Below are 21,224 nucleotides of genomic sequence, written 5' to 3' on the forward strand. Positions count from 1 at the left end.
TGTGCTTCCACAGCCAAGGAATGCCCGGAGCGCTCAGAAGCTACAAGAGGACCAGGAGGAATCATGGCCTTGCCAACCATTTGATTTTGTATCTCCAGCCTGCAGAAGAGGGAGAGAATGGGTATCTGTTGTTTGAAGACCCTCAGTGTGTGACATGTTATCTTGGCAGCCCTGGCTCATTACTACAGCAAGATGGGGTGAAGCTGAGAGGGTTCCAGATGATGAAGAAGGCATGGGTGGTAGAACAGGTATATACAGGACATTTTAAGGATGAGATGTCTATATCTGTGCTATGAATGCCTGTTCCCCTTCCCCCCCACCCCGCCCTCACTTCCAAGTCATCACAAACTGGAAGTTGAAGTCTTTACTCTCTGGATCATCATGGAATGGAAGAGAGAAGAGAGCCAGGGTAACATGGAGCTAGAATATCCCATCCCTTCTGGCCCTACTCAGCCCCAAGAATTCTCAGAAGCCCTTGAGGAAATTTAGACTTCTACTTTTGTAAGACAAATATCCTGTTTCCAGGATCTATGCCTTACAAGATGGAGTCACACATCCTGAGTCCCACAGTCACCAGATCAGTGAGGCTGTAGCCATATACTGACTGCACACGAGCCAGTCCGGATGCTGCTCCAGCTGCTCCAATGGCCCTGCTTAATGAGGAGCAGATGTCACACAAGAGCCATTCCATCCCCTGTGGTCATCGCTTGAGTTGTCAAAGAAAACAAAGGACTTGTGCTTTAGCTGCCCACAAAGCTTCATGGAGCTTCCTTTCCCAATCTCCACTGACTTGTCCAAATGACAGATGGCCAAGGATCTCTGATCTCTCTTGATCTCTCTTTCTCTTCTACAGATTATATATATATATATATATATATATATATTATTCAGATGCTCTCTGGAGACATCCACTATCTAAAAACAGATCAGGATGGCTTGCCCTTCCAACCCTTCTATGGGGACTTCATACACTGGCCAAGGTAGGAGAATATAGACTCTTAGCAATGTACACAAGAAAACAGTGAGGACTTCTTTTGGCCTAGTGATCAGGCAATGCTCTAGCAATGGAATATCTGCTTGACATCATGAGAGACAGCATTCCTGACTGAGATGTGATCTCAGAGAAGGAGTCTTTGGTCATCCAAAGGCAACAAGGACATTTCAGAAGAAGGAACACAGCATGCTCAGATGAGCAGAGGCACCGGAAGTGCCTGGAACAACCTGCAGTGGAGGATGGCTGAAGGAGGCTCAAGACTGACCAATATCTGCTAATTCAGGACCTCAGGTCTCAGGTGCCATTCCAAAGGAAAGCAGAATGGTGCTTGAGGCATGGCTTGGTTGTATAGTACCTACCTAATATGTATGAGTTCCTAAGGGGAAGCTGATGTTGAGTGGGGAGATGGCACTGAACACTAAAATGGGGCCAGTGTGTAGAACAGGTTCGAGAAGCAACTAAAAAGTACAACAGAAGCTAGCAAGGATGTGGCCAAAAGGGAACGCTAATACACTATTGGTGGGGATATAACTTGGTCAATCACTCTGGAAAGAAGTATAGAGGTTCCTCAATATTTAAACAAAGAACTAGTCTATGATGCAGCAATTCCATTCCTCAGCATTTGCCAAAAAGATCACAAACCAAGTTACAAAAAAGCCACCAGCACAACCATGTTTACTGCAGCACTATTCACCATAGCCAAGATATAGAATCAGCCCAGATGTTCCTTAATGGATGAATGGATTAAGAAAATGTCACACACACACACACACTGGAATGTTACTCATCTATTGGAAAGAATAATATTGTACCATTTGTAAAGAAATGGAAAAACCTAGAAAAATACGTTAAGTAATGTTAATCAGGTCCAAAGAGACAAAGAATGGGTGTTTTCCTGTATATGCAGAAGCTGTATTTCAATTATAAACTTATAAATTTGTTGGGTGGTATGCAAGTGTAGACAAATGTATTAACTGAAGTACGGTAAGTTCAAGAGAGAAATCAAATAGTGTAATTCCTTAAAAAGGCAAAGTCAACGTTCAACAAAATAAACACCAGTAAATGGGTACTCAAAAGGGATGGAAGAGGGTCACAGGGAAAGGGGGAAATGAATGAAGAGAAGAGGGGAGAATGCAGTCAAGCGTTCAATGTGTATCCTACAAAATTAAGAAGAGTGATGGAAGAGATGGGTAGGGAGAACGTTGAAAGGGGTGATATATATATGTGTGTATATATATATATATATATATATATGTAGTATTTATAAACTGCCTTGTTATATGACAACTTCTTTGCACACTACTTAAAGATAATATTTTTAAAGTTAAAAAAGGTGTTGGAGGCTTGGCTCAGTTGATAGAGCACTAGCCAATGAGTGAATGAATTGGGTACTCCCTTTGAGACCCAATAAAGTGAAAGAAGAGAGAAAGGAAGAAAGGAAGGAAGGAAGGAAGGAAAGGGAAGGGAAGGGAGAGAGGGAGGGAAGGAGGGAGGGAGGAAGGAAGGAAGGAAAGAAGGAAGGAGAGAGAGAAAAAGCAAGCAAGAAAGCAAGCAAGCAAGAAAGAAAGAAAGAAAGAAGAGGAGGAGGAAAAAGAAGAGGAAGAGGAGGAAGAAGAAGTGGAGGAGGAGGAAGGGGAAGAAGAGGAAGGGGAAAAGTGGAAGAAAAGGAGGAAGAAGAGGAGGAAGAGGAAGGTAAGGAAGAGAAGAAGCAGGGGAAGAAGAAAAGAAGAGGAGGAGGAAAAGAGGAGAAAGAAAAAAGAAGTAGGATGAGGAAGAATAAGAAGAAAGGAGGAGGAGGAAGAGGAAGGGGGAAAGAAGAGAGGAGGAGGAGGAGGAGGAAGAGGAAGAGGAGGAGGAGGAGGAGGAGGAGGAGGAGGAGGAGGAGGAGGAGGAGGAGGAAGCGGCTCTCCCTTCAGCCAGACACCTGTAGCTCAAGCATCTGTAATCTTAGCTACTCAGGAAGCTGAGATCTAAAAATCACATTTGGAAGCCAGCCCAAGCGAACAAATCCAAGAGAGGCTTATCTCTCAATTAACTAGCAAAATGCTGCAAGTGGAACTGCAGTTCAAGCAGCATAGTGCCAGCCTTGAACAGAAAAGCCAAGTGAGAGCATGAGGCCCTGAGTTATGGCACAAGAAAAGCAAAGCAAAAGGCAAGTGAAGATCTATTGGATGCAATGAAATGCCCCGAAGAGGACATCAGAAGGTGCCTGAAAGGAGAAGTGAGCTGGCGTCCGAGAGCCTCCCTGTGAGGGAACGCTAGTGTGGATAGCTCAGGCTGACCATGGAACTGTCGTGTAGATTACCACCCTAGGATCCTCATGAGGCTGTGACTTTATAGCTTCCATGTCTCTTGCTTGTGACCTCTCCTCTGTGGCGACATTCCCCCCAAATGCAGCTCCACGAAGAGATACTTGTGAAGAGATTTTTAAAAAAAAGAAGTTGGCTGAGCTCCTTTTTATTCTTCATTGTATGTTTGGTTTTAACAAAATTCTAACAATGCTCGACAAGAAACGTACTCGTGACCTTACTTGTGTAGCTGTAACCCCTCTGTACAGCATCTTTACAATAAATTAAAAATTGGGAAAAAATTCTACCCCACTAAGGTGCTAGCCCCATCTTCAGGAATGTTTCTCCTTTAGCCATCTCTCTCCTGTTCCTCCTCTCTCTCTCTCTCTCTCTCTCTCTCTCTCTCTCTCTCTCTCTCTCTCTCTTCTCCCCTCTCCCTCTCTCCCTCTCTCCCTCTCTATCTCTCTCTGTCTCTCTGTGTGTCTCTCTGTGTCTCTGTCTCTGTCTCTCTCTATCTCTGTCTCTCTGTCTCTCTCTCTCTTCCTCCTTCTGTCTTCCAGCTTTTCATCCTTCTGGTGACACCAGTGGACTTTGAACCTGCTGCTCTGAGCCTGCTACCTGTAAGGTCCACTCCTGGATGGCCAGCAGACTCCACCCTCCTCACAGCCAAGTCTCTGCCCAGTACCTGCGTTACCTAGGCAACTGGCACACCTGGAAGAGGTCACATCTGCATCCACTGAGGTCACATCTGGATTCGATGTGGCCACACCTTTCCCCCTCCTCTTCCCCGCTACCTACCCTAGATAAGGCCTAGCCCCGGACCAGATGCTCTCTTTCCCAGGTCTTTTCCCAGCTGCATGGAGTGCCAACATGGTCTGGTGCCAGCCAGAATGATGAATAAACCTACCCCTTACCTGAATACCACGTGCATGGTGCTGTTCTTACTCAGCCACCTCTTCTTTAAAAACCTAACATTACCCATCTTTAAGTAGAGATCATTTATGCCTTTACTCGATTGGAGTCTCTACTCAGACCTCTCCCCCCCCAGTCCCAGTCCAGCAGCCCTGTGAGCACTGAGCACACCTCTCTCAGCCCAATCCCCATTTGCTGCTTCCTTTTTAGTCTCAGGCCAATCAGCACCTGAGAACAACCATGCTGTGTGTCTGACATTAATATGGCTATTGCCCATAGGAGCAGAGATCTGTCTTGGCCACCATCAATAACTTCTTCCCTGTCCTGGAAGCATGTGCAGCACTTAGTAGGTGTGCAGGAAATGTTGACCAAAGAAGGCTCCAAAGCTTCACACCCCTCCTATCTGTCTCTCCAAGCACTAACCATTTTTCTAAGGGCACATGTCTGGTGGTGACTTCCATGGATCATGGATTCCTCCCTGCCTCTCAGGTGGCAGGGGACTCACCCTCTCCCATTTTACAGATGAGGAGGGCAGCCATAAAGCCCGGGGTAAAAGAACGATCGAGCTGGAGCCCAGGCCCAGGCAGCCTGTCGGTAGAGCTTCCTTATTCCTTCTGCAAATGACTTGTACTAGTGGTGTTCTCTTCTTCAGCAATCCTGTGAGTGGCACAGTTATCTTCCAATGGCCAAAGGAAGAGGGGAAGGTCCAGGGATGTGATCCAGCCTAGATTCTCATCTGTGCTCTGCTACTGTCTCCTGGATGTTTGGGAAGTCTCTTTCACGGGCCTCGCCTACAAATACAAAGCGGGTCAGAAAAGCAGGAGGTCTTCTAAGTGCCCAGTGGTACTCTTCAAATCCCACAGCAGCAGCGTGACCCCGCTAAAGACAAAGATGTTATTCTTTTCCCTCATGCCTCTAGCCCTCAAAGGACTTGGCTAGTTGTTGGAGCCCAAGAACCTGTTCAAAGAAAGAATCATGGTGCCCAAGAGATGTTGGACTACAACACTGGACCGGTACCCCTCTCCTACCATTGGGCCACATCCCTGGACCACCTCTCTACCCATTCACACCCCCAAGTACCTTCCTCTTCTGATATTCTAAAAAGCCCAGCCCTGCATTGAGATATTGAGGGTCATTCATTCAAGAGCTGAGCCTTGGGCTTCTGAGAAGACAAAGCTTTGTGCTCTGCCCTCTGACCCCATGAGCTAGGAGGTGGGATGGGAAGGGCGGAGCCTTTGGACTCCACAGATCCTAGCTCCGCCCTTCTCCAGGGAAGGGGTGGGGTTTACAAGTTGCTGAGAAGGAGAGACTTTAGGTGATGGGGAAGATGGCACTGCAGGGTTCCCTCCCCTCCCTCCCTTCCCTCCCTGGGCTGCTGTGTCCAAGACAGATGGTCATAACCATGGCTGTCTGTCTGTCTGTCTACAGGCTACTTTGCAGTTTGTCAGGCCCTGCATTCTTGTCATTTGTTCCCCTCTCCATGTCAGCGTTGCTAGACAAGAGGAAAAAAGGAAGAGGAGACTGGTGCTCCGGTCTCTAGAACACAGGAAGGTCATTGGGTCCTGGGTCTCCAGAGCCCACCCTCATCTCAAGGTGCTGTGACCATTCCCCACAATGCCTTGCAAAGTATGTCAGGATGTGAACTCAGTCTGGCTCAGCTCCCTCTCCCTCCTCCTACCCCAGCCCTACGGGGTCCCTGCCTAGGGCTGAGCAGAAGCCTCTCTGCCCCTTCATTCCTGATTTCAGTATCTTTGTGATGTGTGAAGTGCTCTCCCCTATGTTGACTCCTCTGTTCTTTGCCTCCGTTTACCTGCTTTGGTATTTCTCTAAAGGAGAGCAGCAAAGGAACCTCACCTCCCTTAGAAAAACAAGAAGAGAATCAAAGTGAGGGAGAAGAAAAAAATAGAATGAGAAGGATAAAGAGAAAGAAGGGACAAGAAAAGAAGACAGCCTACCAGCTAAAGATGAGGACAATTATTCCCCCAAGCTGGTGCTCAGCGAAGCGCTTCAGCACACATCCACGGTGCTCAGATGCTTTATAGAGTCGGTGATATATGATGGGCATTCCACGCCCGTGATCTACGGCGGGGGTCTGGTTCCTCTCCTGCCTAGGGCTGACTGTGTGATTTAGGGCTGTTCAGAGATGCCAGCTGGCACCGGGGCAGGCCAGGTCTGATGTTGAATCTGGGATGGGCGGTGTGAGGGTGGAGGGGGGCAGCAGCCAATTTTCTGGATGAGTCCCAGGAGTGAGGGCTGGTGATTGTGTCTTCCAGGACAACTTCTCTGTGTCTGGTGAAGTTGTTTCTTCAGATTTTAAAAAAAAGATGTACATTTAGCCAAGCACCAGTGGCTCACATTTGTAATACTAGTTATTCAGGAGGCTCAAGTCTGAGGATTGTAGTTCGAAAAGAGCCTGGGCAGGAAAAAAAAAATTGGGAGATGTTTATCTTTCAATTAATCAGCCAGAAAAGCCAGAAGTAGAGCTGTGGCTCAAGTGGTAGAGTGTTACTCTTGGGACAGTCACCCCTAGTACCAACACACACACACACTCACACACACACACACACACACACACACACACACACACACACACACACACACACACACACGATGTCCATTCTGGTGTTTGGTGGTTCTTGCTGTTAGAGAAGGAGAATCTGAGCCCTGATCAATCCAGGAACCTGTGTCTCAGTCATAAATATCAACTAAGCCTCTCATTCACCTAAAGCACTGTTGCTGGGTGGTGGACACAGCAGAGAAGAGAGTGGGAGTCAACTTTGTCCTCACATTCTAGAGAGAAGATACTTGGCACAAGCAGTCAAATAAGATGATGGCAGACTGAGCCAGATTTATGGAAAGAATTACACATTAGGGTAGAATTACATTAGGTGACAGAGGGAAAAAGTTACTCCAGTGGGGAAAAGCCACCAACTATGTGAGCACTGAAGAAAAGGAGCAAGTTGTGTGTAGCAAAGGGACTCCCAGGAAGAAGGAGACTCATGTGCAAAGGCCCTGGGGTTAGGAAGTTCATGATGCATATGAGATTGAAATGAGAGCAGTGGTATTGAAGCTAGGTAGATCGTTGGCAGCCAGATCCGGCCAGGACTTGAGGGTCCTTTACAGATCTTCAGGAACTTCACCTTCATTGCAGTGAGACAATCAGAGAGCAAGACAAACCAGACAGTAAGACAATCGTGTCCCGTGGGAGTGAGATATGATGGAGCAAATCACCACTTCCTGTGTGGGCTTTGAACTGGAGACATGCATAAGGCAAAGCTTCTGTGGTCTTTCCATGAGAAACAGGACAGGAGTGTGGGGGAGGAGCAGCGGATGACTCCCGGACACCCTCTACCTTCAGGTGGCAAGCAGCATGGGCCAGTGGGGGTGGAGAGGCATCAGGAAACAGGTAGAAGGCAACTCTTGTCCTTGACCTCTAAGGACGAGCTTAGAAGAGTCCAAGCCTCAGATGGGGCAGAGGCCTTCTAATGACAATGTGAACATAGCCCTTTAAAGCACAAAGGCCTAAATCACTCGTGTGTGTGTGTGTGTGTGTGTGTGTGTGTGTGTGTGTGTGATTCTCCCTATGTCCCCACTGTGGGCTGTTCCAACCCCCAACCCCCTTCATGTGACACTGAAGGCCTGAGGTGTCCTGGAGGCAGGTTTGTTTTCCAGGATTTTCCTTTTCCTTAATTCTGTTGTCCACAGAACTGTGTCCTGAAACTCTCCTCTTGGTTTGGTGCCTTGGTGTTGCCTGTCTGAGGCCCTGCCGTTCAGGGCCAGGCCAGTCCCCCTGACCAGGATTCTGAGACAGACCTCGCCCGACTTGGGACATCTGAGGGAAGAAGTCACTCAGGATCTTTCCCACACTGAGCTGGAGATCAGAAGAGGAGTGAGTCAGGGTCCCCACAGGACTCTAGACCAGTCTCCTCCCATTTACCCTTGTCAGCCGACATGGCTTTGAGCTCTTCATGCACACTGTGCCTGTGACCCTCTACCATGAAACAAGTCAGTGGCTTCCACTGCACCTCAAACGAATCCCAAACTCCCCTGGAAAAGCACTCTGTGCCCTGGCCCCTGCCTGTATCTGTCTGTCTGTCTGTCTGTCTCTCTCTCTCTCTGACACTTTCTCTCTCTCTCTCTCTCTCTCTCTCTCTCTCTCTCTCTCTCTCTCTTTCTCTCTTTCTCTCTCTCTCTGGCTTTTTTGTTCACACTGGCTTTGATCATGTCATGGTAAGGCCATCCATTCCCAACCTTCCGGTATCTTCCTCCACTAGGACCCTGTCCAGTCCTGCCCAGAGCTCAGTCCTTGGCATTCACTCACACCATCTACTTCCTCCCTTCAACTTTATCCTTCCCCCAGTCCCTGGAACAGGGGCTAGAACAGAAGAGGTGCTGAATAAAACATCCCAGAAATTTAATGAACAGTGAACCCACGGGTGGGTGAGTGTACAGTAATCTGTGTAGCAAATCCATTTGTCACACGGCTCGTACAAGAGACACCCTTAGAATTGTGTCTCCAGCGAAGCTACCACCTTGTTTCTGACTGGAATAAATGAGGCAAAGGGCAGGGAACGCTTCCCTGCCAGCCCCGAACTCTTTCTCTTCCCCAGTACAGCATGTGGCAGAGGAAGCCCTCCAAATCCACTTCCCCTTCCTGGCTTCTCTGCAGCTCCAGACCCCTGGGTGAACTGGTCCCTCCCTCCGGTGGAAGCTGGGGAAGATTCTCCTGGCAATCTCTTCTCCCTCACTTGCCAACCCTTCCCTGAATGGTTTCAGCCCTGCGCTGGTGTCAGCTCTAACTTTCCCAGATCGGGTCTCTAATCCAAGCGGCTGAGTTCCGGGCCCTCAGGGTCTGGTGGGGGCACCCCCTGGCCAGCCGTCCTCTGCAGCACTGCCCACCTGACTTCCACTCCGCCCACCACCTCCCTGCCAGGTTGATCCCACCCAGAACCTGGCTGTCCTCCTCCTCTCCCTTCCCCTGCCCAGCCACCTTAGATCCTAACGGTAAACACTGGAGCCTGTTGGTGCTCTCTCACAGCCACCCATTTCAGGGGTGTCCAGAGCACTTGACCCCCTCCTCCCAACCAAAGAGAATAATGTACCGGTCCTGGTGTGCTGGTTAGGGACCATCTGCACCTATGGTCTTTGCACATTATGTAGGGATCATCTGTACTTGGGTCTGAGTGAATTTTCGTAAGTCCTTTTCTGTGTCTTCACCTGGCTTCCTTGATTCTCCCCGGGAAGAGCGAAGAGGACAAAAATGACCAAAGGCTTTCCAGCCAGTGCTTCCGAACCCTTCTGGAGCCACAATCCTGTGACACCAGAGAAGCAGGCAGCCAGCCCCAGAGACCTTGCAGACATACTTCCCAGACAAACTCCCTGCAGGAGGCTCTTCTGAATTTTAAGTGTTAAAATCAAACCCATAGAATCTGCCCTCCACACTGCCGCCCGCAGATGTTTAACTTGAAAACCACCCTTTAGAGGGGTGAGGGGTTGAGAGGGTGACATTGATCAAGATATATCATATTCATCAACGGCTTGGCCAGACGGCAACTCCTTTGGACAACCATGCCAAGTTAATAATAAAAAAATAGAGTAGCAAAGCAATCGTGCAGATACACGCAAAAGTAAAAGAAAACGTGGAAAAAAGAAAGCAATGACAAAATACCCTTTAAATTCAATGCAAAGCAATCGACCTCAGGTATAAAATGATCTGCCTGTGTTTATTCTGAGGCCCTGCGTGTGCCATCCGAGAGGCCTTTGCTTGTATGGAACAGAGCTGTCCTCTGCTGAACAGAGTTGTCTATTCGAGTCCCTAAAGCAGCCTGAAAGTGAAGAGCAGTACCAGCTGGAACAAGTACTGTCGTCCCCCTGACAGAAGACATCTAGGTTAAACAACCTACTGAAGATGACCCCAGGAATGGGGTGCTTTCCCAGGAAAGGAGGTGTTACATCTAAGTCCTAAGATCTCTCCTCACTCAGTGCCTGAAAATCCGCTGAGCTGCTTTTCCCAACGCCTCCTGTAATTGGCTGGATCGCTCTTCCCGCCCCATGGGTGTACCCCATGTTCCTTCTCATCCCTTCACTTTCTCTCCATTGATTTCCCAGAGCCCTTGTGAGAGATTTCTAATAGATAGAGAGAGAGAAATACTAGTTAAAACATCTATGTCTATTTGCAGCTTTTATTTTATGATTACAAAAATTATTATAAAGTTACCAAAAATGTGGAAAGCTACTATAAATAAAATGCCTTTATTCTGATATGTGATCCGTTGGCGCTCTATCACCAAAGGGGTGGGGAATAGGGGAACAAACAGGTGGTGTTGCTGAGAAATATTCCCAGATGGAAAAATGTAGAAATGGTAATTCACCAAAACCAGCAGCAACCGTGACTTTTGAAATAGGATGCTGGTTTCTTTTCTCTGGCCAATGCATACCATTGAAAATGTTGGAACACCCGGGAAAAATGAATGTTTGAGATGTCAAATCCTAGGGAAAAGCAAGGGTAGAGCAAAGGGGTTCAGTAATCACCATGAAATTTTAATCTATGTTCTTGGGAACATGAGCTTAGGTCCAATTGAAGAAGAGCAACATAGTACAGCTAAACCAAACCAACTCCATACAGAGCACATTGCTCTCCAGAGGCCTCCCATTACTACCTCCAGATCCTCAAAGGTGGACACAGACTGAGTTGCCTCACTCCAAATGCTTCTCATAGTGTTCTGGTTCCACTGGACCTACTTGGGTTATAAGGAAAGTCTAAGACAATCTGTTCTGGCCCACATTGAAATGAGCGACACATGAGGACAAGAACTTTCTCTTCATATGCCTAGCGAACTCCTACTCATCTTTCAAAGCCCTTTTCAAAACTACCTAGGCTGAGTCTTGCTTTCCCCTGTTTGTTCATGTTATTTGTGCATCTTTCTCTTGAAGTTTCTCCTTTTTCCAAACAATTGCTTGTGTTGATGATTTGGTTTTCACCCAGCACACATCTCAGGTTCTCCGGACCTAAGATGAAGCCTGTAGCAGAAGACTTGAGTACAACAGTTGCTCAGTAAGTGCTAAGCAAATGAACAGGTAAATGCATGAACCCCTGGGGATGCAAAACAGAACTGTTGAAACACCAGGATTTCTATTCACAGAGTAGCTCTGTGCTTCCAAAAAGATCCTTTCATCCCATCTCCAGATCCATTCATTCATTCATTCATTTAAAAAAAAAAGTCCCCTGAGGATTCTTATCTAGAATTCTCGAACTTCTGGAACCACATTGACCTGACAGAGAAGCCAACCTGGTTCTTGCCACCATGAGCCTCCTCTGCCACGTAGCACTCCACAAATGGAGAGCAGATGGGCCTTCCATGATGAGACCTTCTAAGGGCACTGTCGCCCCTCCTGGTGCCCCTCCCTGAGCTGCTTAGGGTAGCACTGGCTGTGAAGCAACCCCCCCACCCCTGCCAGAGCCAGAGCCCTCCCCCCACTCCCTCCCTCTCCTCACAGCTGCTGTCCCCTCCCCCCCCCCCCACACACACACAGCAGCCACGCCCCCTTCTCAGCATCCCACGCCTTCTGCAAACCTGACCCTCGCCCGCATCCCATCCCTCGACAAAGGCCGTGGGCATCTTTCCTGTGGAAGGCGGCTGCCGGTGAGTTAAGGTGAGGACTTGGTGCCATCCCTGCTGCCACTGTGGGTCACACAAGCCACAAGGGTATCATCTGTCTCCTTCCCAGAGCTCTGTCTGGATGGCCGACTGCAGGAAAGGCTTGAAGCACTCTTTCCGGGGAAAATTCTTTCACTCTTTGGAAGACCACAGCTAACAGTCTTGTAGGCAGCCAGTGGCCTTGCCTTCCCCCTGCTGTCCTCCCTCACAATCATACCAGGCTCCATCACTAAATGCCGATGGGGCCCCTGAGTCCTTCTCAAAAGCAGAGCCCCGGGACCACCCCTGACACCCACCCCATGACCCCTCCGTCACCCCAGAGTGCAACTGGATCCTTTGACTTTGTTGGAATAATTCAAGGAGATTACGTGGCCCTGCTGAGTCGCTGGGGGGGGGGAGAAAATGGGGGGGGTCTGCAGGAACAGAGGTGGGGGGGAGGAGATGGGGGGGGGTCTGCAGGGACGGAGATGTTGAGTTGAGGATGCACACCGGCCTGAGCTGATGCACTGGCCACAGCTTTACACTGTGCCTGGCCCACACACTTCCCCTAGGCTGACGGCCTTTGTGGGCTTCAAGGCCATTAAAGCCTCTGCCCCAACTGAATCCTTTGCCCTTCCTTATTCCCTCCTGCTTGAACCCCAGTCCCACCTCAAGCATGGCTTCTGCCCGCAAGTCCACCCCCAAAGCAGCCAATTCCTTCATGCATCTCTCAAGTCTAATGAGCCAAGCATTTTGTGTAGGCAGGTGTTTAACATGAACTCTGTGCTGTAGGAAGGCAGGGCTGACCCCTGACCTGACCTCTGGGATGAGTATTATGCTAATACAAAGAGGGTAAATGGGTGAATGGGGGGGTGTCTCTGAAGACTTTCCCAGAAAGGCTCACATCCCCTCCCTCTTCCGTCTCCCTGATGATCCTATTTCTAGTCTTCTCCTTTTCCCAGTGTCTCTGGCCATCTTCTCACCTGCAGGTCCTTTTATCACCTTTGTAACCAACTGGCATTTAAGGTCAGTGATCCGTTTCTGGCGACACCACCACTGGACACGGTAGTTCTCCAGGAAGCCAGAACAGACAATGGAGCTAGGTGGGGATAAATGCCAACAGGCACTTCTATAATGACAGTTTAATATCTTCAATCTTCTCCAAGGCGCCCTAGTCAATTAATATTCTGTTGATTAGAAAATGTGTCAGAATAATAATAAATTATCCATAATTAAACCTAGCCAGGAGCCAAATGACTTCCTTGCGTCTTCGGTAGTAAGAAGCAAGTAGAAGAGGTAGTAATTGGAGCAACTATAAAGAAGTAAGTGATTTGGGTACCCAGCGTCTGGAGCCATCCAAGGCCATGGGGTGGGTGTGGCCCTGGGACCTAATTAGTCACAATTCTGCCCTGTAGATTAACAGGAGTTAACACCTGGTCAGACTTCCAACTTCCTGAGCTGAAGACACCCAGACTTCAGAACAGAAAATACTCAATAAGTATGTGGAGTACCTCCTTCTATCCAAGACTGGCTATTCTAACCAAGACTAAGCTCAGACTTTGATGCATCAAGAAACTGTCTTGAAAATAGTCTTCTCTTCCATCCCCACCCCCCAAAAAGTTAGGCATTCTCCTCTGGGTTCCTTATCCTAACCACACTGGACTATAACTATTCATTTGCTTCTCTGTCTCCTCTGATCACCTGGGAACTCACAGGCAACTGCATTGTGTATCCAAGAGATGGACACTATCTCCCTCTCTGCAAGGTGGCCATGAGAATTACAGGATATATAAATTGCCTAGCAATCACTGGGCACACTGCAGTTCTTAATCTTTGTTGGATGGATGGATGGATGGTCACATGTCTGGAAGTCAGCCTGAAGAAGTGGGTGTAAGTGGTATTGACAAACCAGATATGTGGTGCTCCTAGGAGAAGCACTAGCTTTCTTATAGCCCCAGACCCAAACCTCCCCAGATTTCCAGATCAATCCTTTTCTAACAGCCTCTTCAGTGCAATGAAATAAAATCCATGCATCGCATAACCTACCTGCCTAACTTTTTGAAAATCAATACGATGTATTATAAAGATAAAGGAGGCCATATATAACAAAGTAATATACATCTCAAGAAGAAAATATGGAGAGATGACCACAGAAAAGAAACACGACATAATCACCTTTGAGCCCCTTTCTAATGAGTAGATTGGGATTTAAGAGACATAGGCAATAAACAGTAAATTGAACATTGTAGTGTTGTAGACATGTTTTTCTCTATATTTGACATTTTAAAACAAAGGTTAAATGTCTTCCGATATTTGTGACTACAGAGACAGACAGAGATGGAGGAACTGTATGTGTTTGTGTGTGCATGCACACATGTGCACGCAGGCACATGCATGCTCACATATATAGGCCAATACTAGGTCTTGAACTCAGGGCTTGTGTACTGTTCCTTAGCTTTTTCATTCAAAGCTAACACTCTACTATGTGAGCCACAACTCTACTTCCAGCTTGTTGGTAGTTAATTGGAAATAAGAGTCTCACAGATTTTCCTGCCCAGGCTGGCTTTGAACCACAGTCCTTAGATCTCAACCTCCTGAATAGCTAGGATTCAATGTGAGAACCGCTGTCACCCTGTTGGTTGTCTCCTTAATTCCACAGTGCCCTTGCTGTCTGTCTCCAGCATTTTTCTAAAATAATAAACATATCAAATCAGACTTTGACACAGTTATTGTCTCCCTCATGTACTCGATCATTACATTCCTGGAAAGTCTTGTATATTTTTTTAAAAAAACCACGCCAACCTACTTTTGCATATGGTATCATGATTAGGTAGATGGTGGAGGCTGGGCTGTTAAACCTTGATAACCATAAGCAGAGTTCTCACATGTGTGTCCTGGGAGATCTGCACGTCTCACACAATACAACTTGGCTCTTTGTGAGGTGGAAGTTTCCAGCATAATGCAGTGTGTTGACTTCTCTGGCCCTAATTGTAACCCCCAAATACTGGGACAACCAAGTACATTCCCACCAATACCCAAAATGCCCTGTAGGGGGAAGCACAGCACTATTGCCTTTGAGAACCAGGGATCTCTAAGCCTGAACTCAGGATCCCATCAGCCTGGGTAGAACCATCAGAGACTTAGCTATGTCCCCACCCTACTCCTGCCCTGCTGGGAAAGCTCAGCTCAAACCTCCTGAGTAAGAAGATATTGGAAGAGGCCGCAGGTCCAGCCAGCTAACACCCAGGATAGCCACCATAATGCCTCTTCCACTCGGCTGACACTGTCTCCAAGGGTAATGTTTGTAGACTGGGATATGAATGACACAAGTTTCCACACCCCTAATGACCACCAGCTGCTGCCACTCAGATTGCGCCTGAGGGTATGGCCAAACTAGACAGGGCTATGGGCTTCCTGCCCGGAATGAAGTCAGACTAGGCTCAGCCTCCAGCTCCCCGCAGCCAAAACTCCTGGTACAGATCAAGAGACTTGGGTTCCAGTCTCAGCTCTGCTGCAGACCTACTGTGTTACCAGGCAAGGGGTTCTGCTTCTCTAGGTCCCATTTTTTATGAGATTTGGGCAAGATTCTCTTTTCCGAGCTGAAAGTTCCTTTTGTAACACAAGCTTCGTGGGAGGAGAAGAGAATTGCTCAGTACAAGTGGGAGCAGATCTGCAGTAAAACCACTGCAGTGCCCTTTAAGGACTACAAAGCAGCCATTTGTAATCCTCACTGCACACGGATGGCCTCCTTCTCCATGTACTGAAAGAAAAGGTTTAAGGTGAACTGTGAGTGCCGAGGTGGACATCAGCCTGAGCAAAAGAAAGGAAGCTGGAAGTCAAGAAGCAACAAGTTGAGCAAAATGAAGACCCTTGGATGCTAGACTTAATGAAGCCTGAGTACACTGCATCCATAAGTACAGAGGGAAGGGATACAGTCCAAGACCCCCAGTGGGTGTCTGAAACCATGGAGAGTACCAAACCTGTGTGTGTGTGTGTGTGTGTGTGTGTGTGTGTGTGTGTGTGTATGTGTGTGTGTGTGTTGTGCTCTTGGCAGTACTGGGATTTAAACTCAGAACTTTGGGCTTTAGAGGCAGCAGGCATTCTGCTATTGAGCCACACCCCCAGCTCTTCTTGGCAGTGGTGTTTTTTGAGATAGGATCTCACTTTCTGTCCAGGTGTGTGCCTGAGCTTTGATCCTGCTGCTTTTTCTGCTTTCCATGGGATCTGGGGCAGCCTGGAACCAAGATCCTCCTGTTCTCAGCCCCTCAAGTAACGTGGCATACAAGAGGGAGCCACGGGTGCCCAATTATACTGTGCTTTACTTATTCATACATACTTATAATATTTAGCTTATAAATTAGGCACAGTGAGAGGTTAACAGTAAGAACAAAATGGAATGCATAACAATATACTGCCATGAAAGTTATTTTAAACCTCCTAATTGTTTATTAGTGGAATTTTTCCATTTGATATGTTTGGACTGAGGTTGTCTATGAGTAACTGAACCAGAAGAAAGCAAAACTGGAGATGAGGGGGATGGCTGTATTCTTACATAGACACTAGGAGGATTGTGGGTGATAACAAACAGCATGGTAAGAATAAAGTCTAGATTTAGCAAGCCAGGTGGACAGAGAGAAGGAGCTGAGGATTGGGGACCAGCTAGGAACCTGGGACACACGATAGTTCTGGTAGGTCCACCTTGAGCTCCTGCATAGAATCCATGACTGGAAGACTAGGAAGGGGAGAAGAACTGGATGTCACTGAACATCTACCAGGTGTAAGGAATGGACTGCAGGTTTCATGTAATAGCCTGATTGCCACATTTCTCTGTGTACACAAGGTACCAGGGGGATGAAACAATCTTTTCAAGGTTAGTGTGCGTATAGATGGTAGATCCAGAAGCCCACCCCAAAGGTACCTGACACATTCATTTATTCACCCACGTTGCCTGTGTTCCTGGCTCAGTTGTGGTGAACAGGATGCATAGGCTTCCCGCTTTCCCCAAGCTCACAGGCTCAGGATAGAAGACAGGGAATACATAGACAAGCTAGTACACGAGTGAGATCATTCCAAATCACAAGATGTGATAACAGAGAAACGAACATCAGGAATCTCAAAGCGAGTGGCTAGAAATGGGGTGCTAGAGGAGAGATCTCACTGAGGAGGAGAGAGGTGGGCTGGGTCGTGAAACATGAGGAGCTAGTTAATCATGCAGAGAGCTGTGAACAGAGAATGCCCTAGACAGATAAACCAGCAGGGCCTGTACTTAAACACCACCTGTCTAAGGAGAAGAGGAGGCCCAGCCTTGCTCATTGAACTATCAAGGTACCAGAAGAGGCCAGAAGTGAGCAGAAACAGATGGGGCATGGTCTCCTAGGCCATGACCTGAACAATGAACAGCTTTTCATAAAGAACGCCATGACCTAATTTGCACTTTAGAAACACATTGCCATGGAGAGAATGGACCATCAGGTACTAAGAACCAAACGAGGAAACAAGTCATGAGGCTACCACAGCTGTCCAGAGGAGGGGTGATGGCTAGGCAGGGATGCAGACAGTAAAGATGGCAACAGTGGACAGGTTAGGATATGGCTGGGCCAGGAGACAAACAGGATGTGCCCAGGGATTGTATATGAGAGCTAAAGGGGAAAGACAGACACTGAGTGCCGTCTGCTTCTCCACATCACCTCAGAGGGCCTCACAGGTCACCTGACCCCATGTGAGGATAGACAGTCTACATGCATGGCTTGTCACTCTGCACGGCTGGAGGCTGTACTCTATGGTCCATCAGAGTCTTTCTGAAACATCTTCCCAGAGTATGTTGTGTTCTGTCTCCATAGAACATGCACCCATGTCTCTTCTGATTTTCCCCTCCAGAGATACAATAGGGAGAATCAATCCCTTTCTTCAAAGTGTTTCCAAGGACTTCATCTTCCCCACCCCCTCCCCCATGTCTCACTCCAGAAAACAATGTTTTCTACTGAAGCTGGCAAAAGGACTTCCACATGGCAGCCTTGGCTGGGGTTTCCTCTTCTTATATCTTTTTCCTTAGTCTTCCTCTCTTCCATCATATCCATTCACTAAGCACACATGTGGACATATGTGCACACACACACACACACACAAATACTCATGCATATATGCATACTGGTCTCTGCCCTGAGGATGGACGGACCTTCTTGCCTTGGCTCTGGAGGGAAAAATCAACACCCTGAACCCATCATGTCTGCTCAGATGGCAGAGCTGACTCACCAGTGCCTTCTGAAATCTGAGTGGAAGAGGGACCACTCCAAGCTCCTCATTGATGGCCTCATGAGACCCTTTTAGAAGGGGGTCTGAGATGGGCGCCGCTGGCTCACACCTGTCATCCTATCTACTCAGGAGGCTGAACTCTGATGATCACAGTTCAAAGCCAGCCCAGGCAAGAAAGTCCATGAGATTCTTATCTCTAAGAAACCACCAGAAAACCAGAAGTGGCACTATGGCTCAGTCATAGCATGCTAGGGAGAGTGCTCAGGCCCTGAGTTAATGCCCCATGACCAACAAAAAGAAAGGAGAGGGAAATCTGTGATCAAAAGACAGGTATCAGACCACAGGATGCTCCCTTGTCACTCTTCATATTTTTAGGATAAATTGGGAAGGGACATTTCTTCCCCTAAAGGGGTTTATCTTGACCTGTCAGCTGTAGGTATGAATTATGTCACTAAGGAATATGTCCAGTCTCTTTGTAGTAAACCACTTGAGAAACCCTGCTAAACTTCAACAATTCCCAACACCAAGACCACAAACAAGAAGGTGAGACCTGCTGCGTTCCCCCATTTCCTCACATCTTTAATCTATTCTGTGAGCTCACAATCCCTATTTAGACAGCCCAGGAGCACACTGGGGAAGATCACTATGAAGAGAAAGTGTTTTCTGAAGGTTGTATAGGAGCAAAAGAGAGAGCCTTTGAACATCAGTGGAGGCTCTAGGTTTCCAACTCCAGCTGAGGTTGAGGATCTCCCTGAAACAATTAACTAGGCAAAGGGAAAGAAAGGAGCCACTCCAAGAATTAGAGGAATTTAGATGATTACAGGAGTAGAGTGAATACTGAGAAGCGGAAGCCCAAAGGAATTGTCCAGGCTCTGTTTTATGTTGTGTGACCTGGGATAAATCAGTCTATGTCTCTGAGCTTTCCTTTTTGCATAGTGCTGATTGATCAATATTCAAGGCCAAAAGCATGGTCCTGCGGTTGGATAACAAGGGATAGATGTGAGAACCATAAGATGAAGGCCCTGTTGTCCAGGAGCTAACAGTCTCACAGGAAGCCAGAAAATGTAGATTACTGCCACACTGCATGAAAAGTGCCGTAACTCCACTAACCAGCTAGAGAATCTGCCACTTGGGCTCGAAAATAATGACGATCATAATGATGGCTAAGAACCAGTGAGCATTGAGGCTTCCTGACACAGGGTACCTCCTCCCAGGCAGGAATGGAGCAAGAGCCCCAATATTCTGGGGTTTGTGACACAGCATCTCCATCTGTCCTCAGAGCTCAGACGCACCAAGGCTGAACACGTTGAGACTCCCAAATCAAATCCCATGATTCCTTGCATCATGACTCACATCTGTCTCTCCAGCCAGCTCAGGATTGGCAGGACAGTGAATTCAGAATACTCATCCTCACTGGATCTCCCTCTTTAGCACCCCTAGATCCCCAAGACCTTGCTATGCCCCTGCCCTGCCTTCCGCCCTTGACTACACTTCCACAGGGAACATGCAAATCTGTGCTTTTGTGACTCTGTCTCCTGAGAACTGTCTTCCTAGGGATTCGCCCCCTTGTCCCAACAGCTGTCACCAGAGGAACTATGGTCTCCTCCACACTCCCAGGGTCTGTCGCTCACCAAGGTCCCCACTTGCTTCCTTCCAAAATGCTGTTGGCCACATGGCCAGCTTTCTTGGCTTCCGCCTTGGCTCAGGAGGACTGTGTCCTCCTGACAGCCTCAGCTGCCATCCTTCTGACCGCTCCTCACCCAAAAGCCACATCACCGTCACGCCGTGTGGTCACACTGCATGCTTGAGTCTCAAGCATCTTACTCTCTGCTCACACAGAGGGTATGGATTCTTCCAGAATATAAGATTCTGAGGGACCCAGCAGCCACCTACCCTCTCGCACTGTACTTTATCCCCTCCCGTCCTCGCTTCCATGTATGCCAACCTAATGGGTTACGGTCAGTCACTACCATCACAATCACCAGCACCAGCACCACTATCATCGACATCACCGTTGTCATCATCATCGTCACCAGTTCGTTATTGTCATCTCCAGGTGCCTAGCAGGCGGTGGGTTCTAAGTTGACTATAATAATCACATCTCTCACTCACGTGTATTTCAAACCTCTGGGCATCTCATACTCATAGCCTTGGCATGACACTCCTCCTCAGAGGTGGTTCGGCTTCCTCTCCATCAATCTGGATTGGGTGACGTGAATGGAAGAGACCATGTCAAAGTTAAGTCATAAAAGGAAGGAGAGCTTCTCCCTGCTTCTTTGGGGACCCACACTCTTGGGACCCAGTACTGTGCCATGAGAGGTCCACATGGATAGGAGCTAAGGTCCCCAGCCCTCAGAACCCAGCTCACAGATGACAGGCAGGACAAATCTACCAGCATGTCTACTCAACCTGTATAGTCGTGCATTATACCCACTGAGACAAATAGCCATAGATGACGGGGTGAATTAAAACCACAGAAGTTTATGCTCTCTCACTGAATAAGGATACTTCAACTTCTTCCCTATTTGAGTCCCTTTTATTTCTTCCTCTTGTCTTGTTACTCTGGCTAGGAGTTCTAATCTTATTAGGGGCAGTGAAAGTGGACACCCCTCTTCTCATCCTTGACTCTATACAGGAAGTGATTTCATATTTCTCCCTTTAATATGATGTTGGCTATAGTGTGTGTTTTGTTTTTGTTTTGTTACATATAGCCTTTACTATGCTGGAATATGTTCCTTCTATTTCTAGTTTCTTCGGAGCTTTTAAGAGCTTTTATCATTAAGGGATGTTCTTTAAAAAATTAATAAATAGGGGTTGGGAAGGTGGCTCGGTGGTAGAGTGCTTGCCTTGCATGCATGAGGCCCTTGGTTCGATTCCTCAGCACCACATAAGCAGATAAAAGCTCAAAGTGGGGCTAAGGCTCAAGTGGTAGAGTGCTAGTCTACAACTGAAGAGTTGAGAGACAGCGCCCAGGTCCAGAGTTCAGGCCCTACAACCGACAAAAAAATAAATAAATAAAAATAAAAAAAATAAGTAAAAATAAATTTCTTTAAAGAAATGATGCTCGCTCGCTCTCTCTCCCTCTCCCTCCCTCCCTCTCTCTCTCTCTCTCTCTCTCTTTGGTCATTTGTGATGCTTGAA

The sequence above is a fragment of the Dipodomys spectabilis genome, unplaced genomic scaffold (genome assembly GCF_019054845.1).
Source record: "Dipodomys spectabilis isolate Male_0828 unplaced genomic scaffold, ASM1905484v1 ptg000046l, whole genome shotgun sequence".
In the NCBI taxonomy this organism is placed as follows: Eukaryota; Metazoa; Chordata; class Mammalia; order Rodentia; family Heteromyidae; genus Dipodomys; species Dipodomys spectabilis.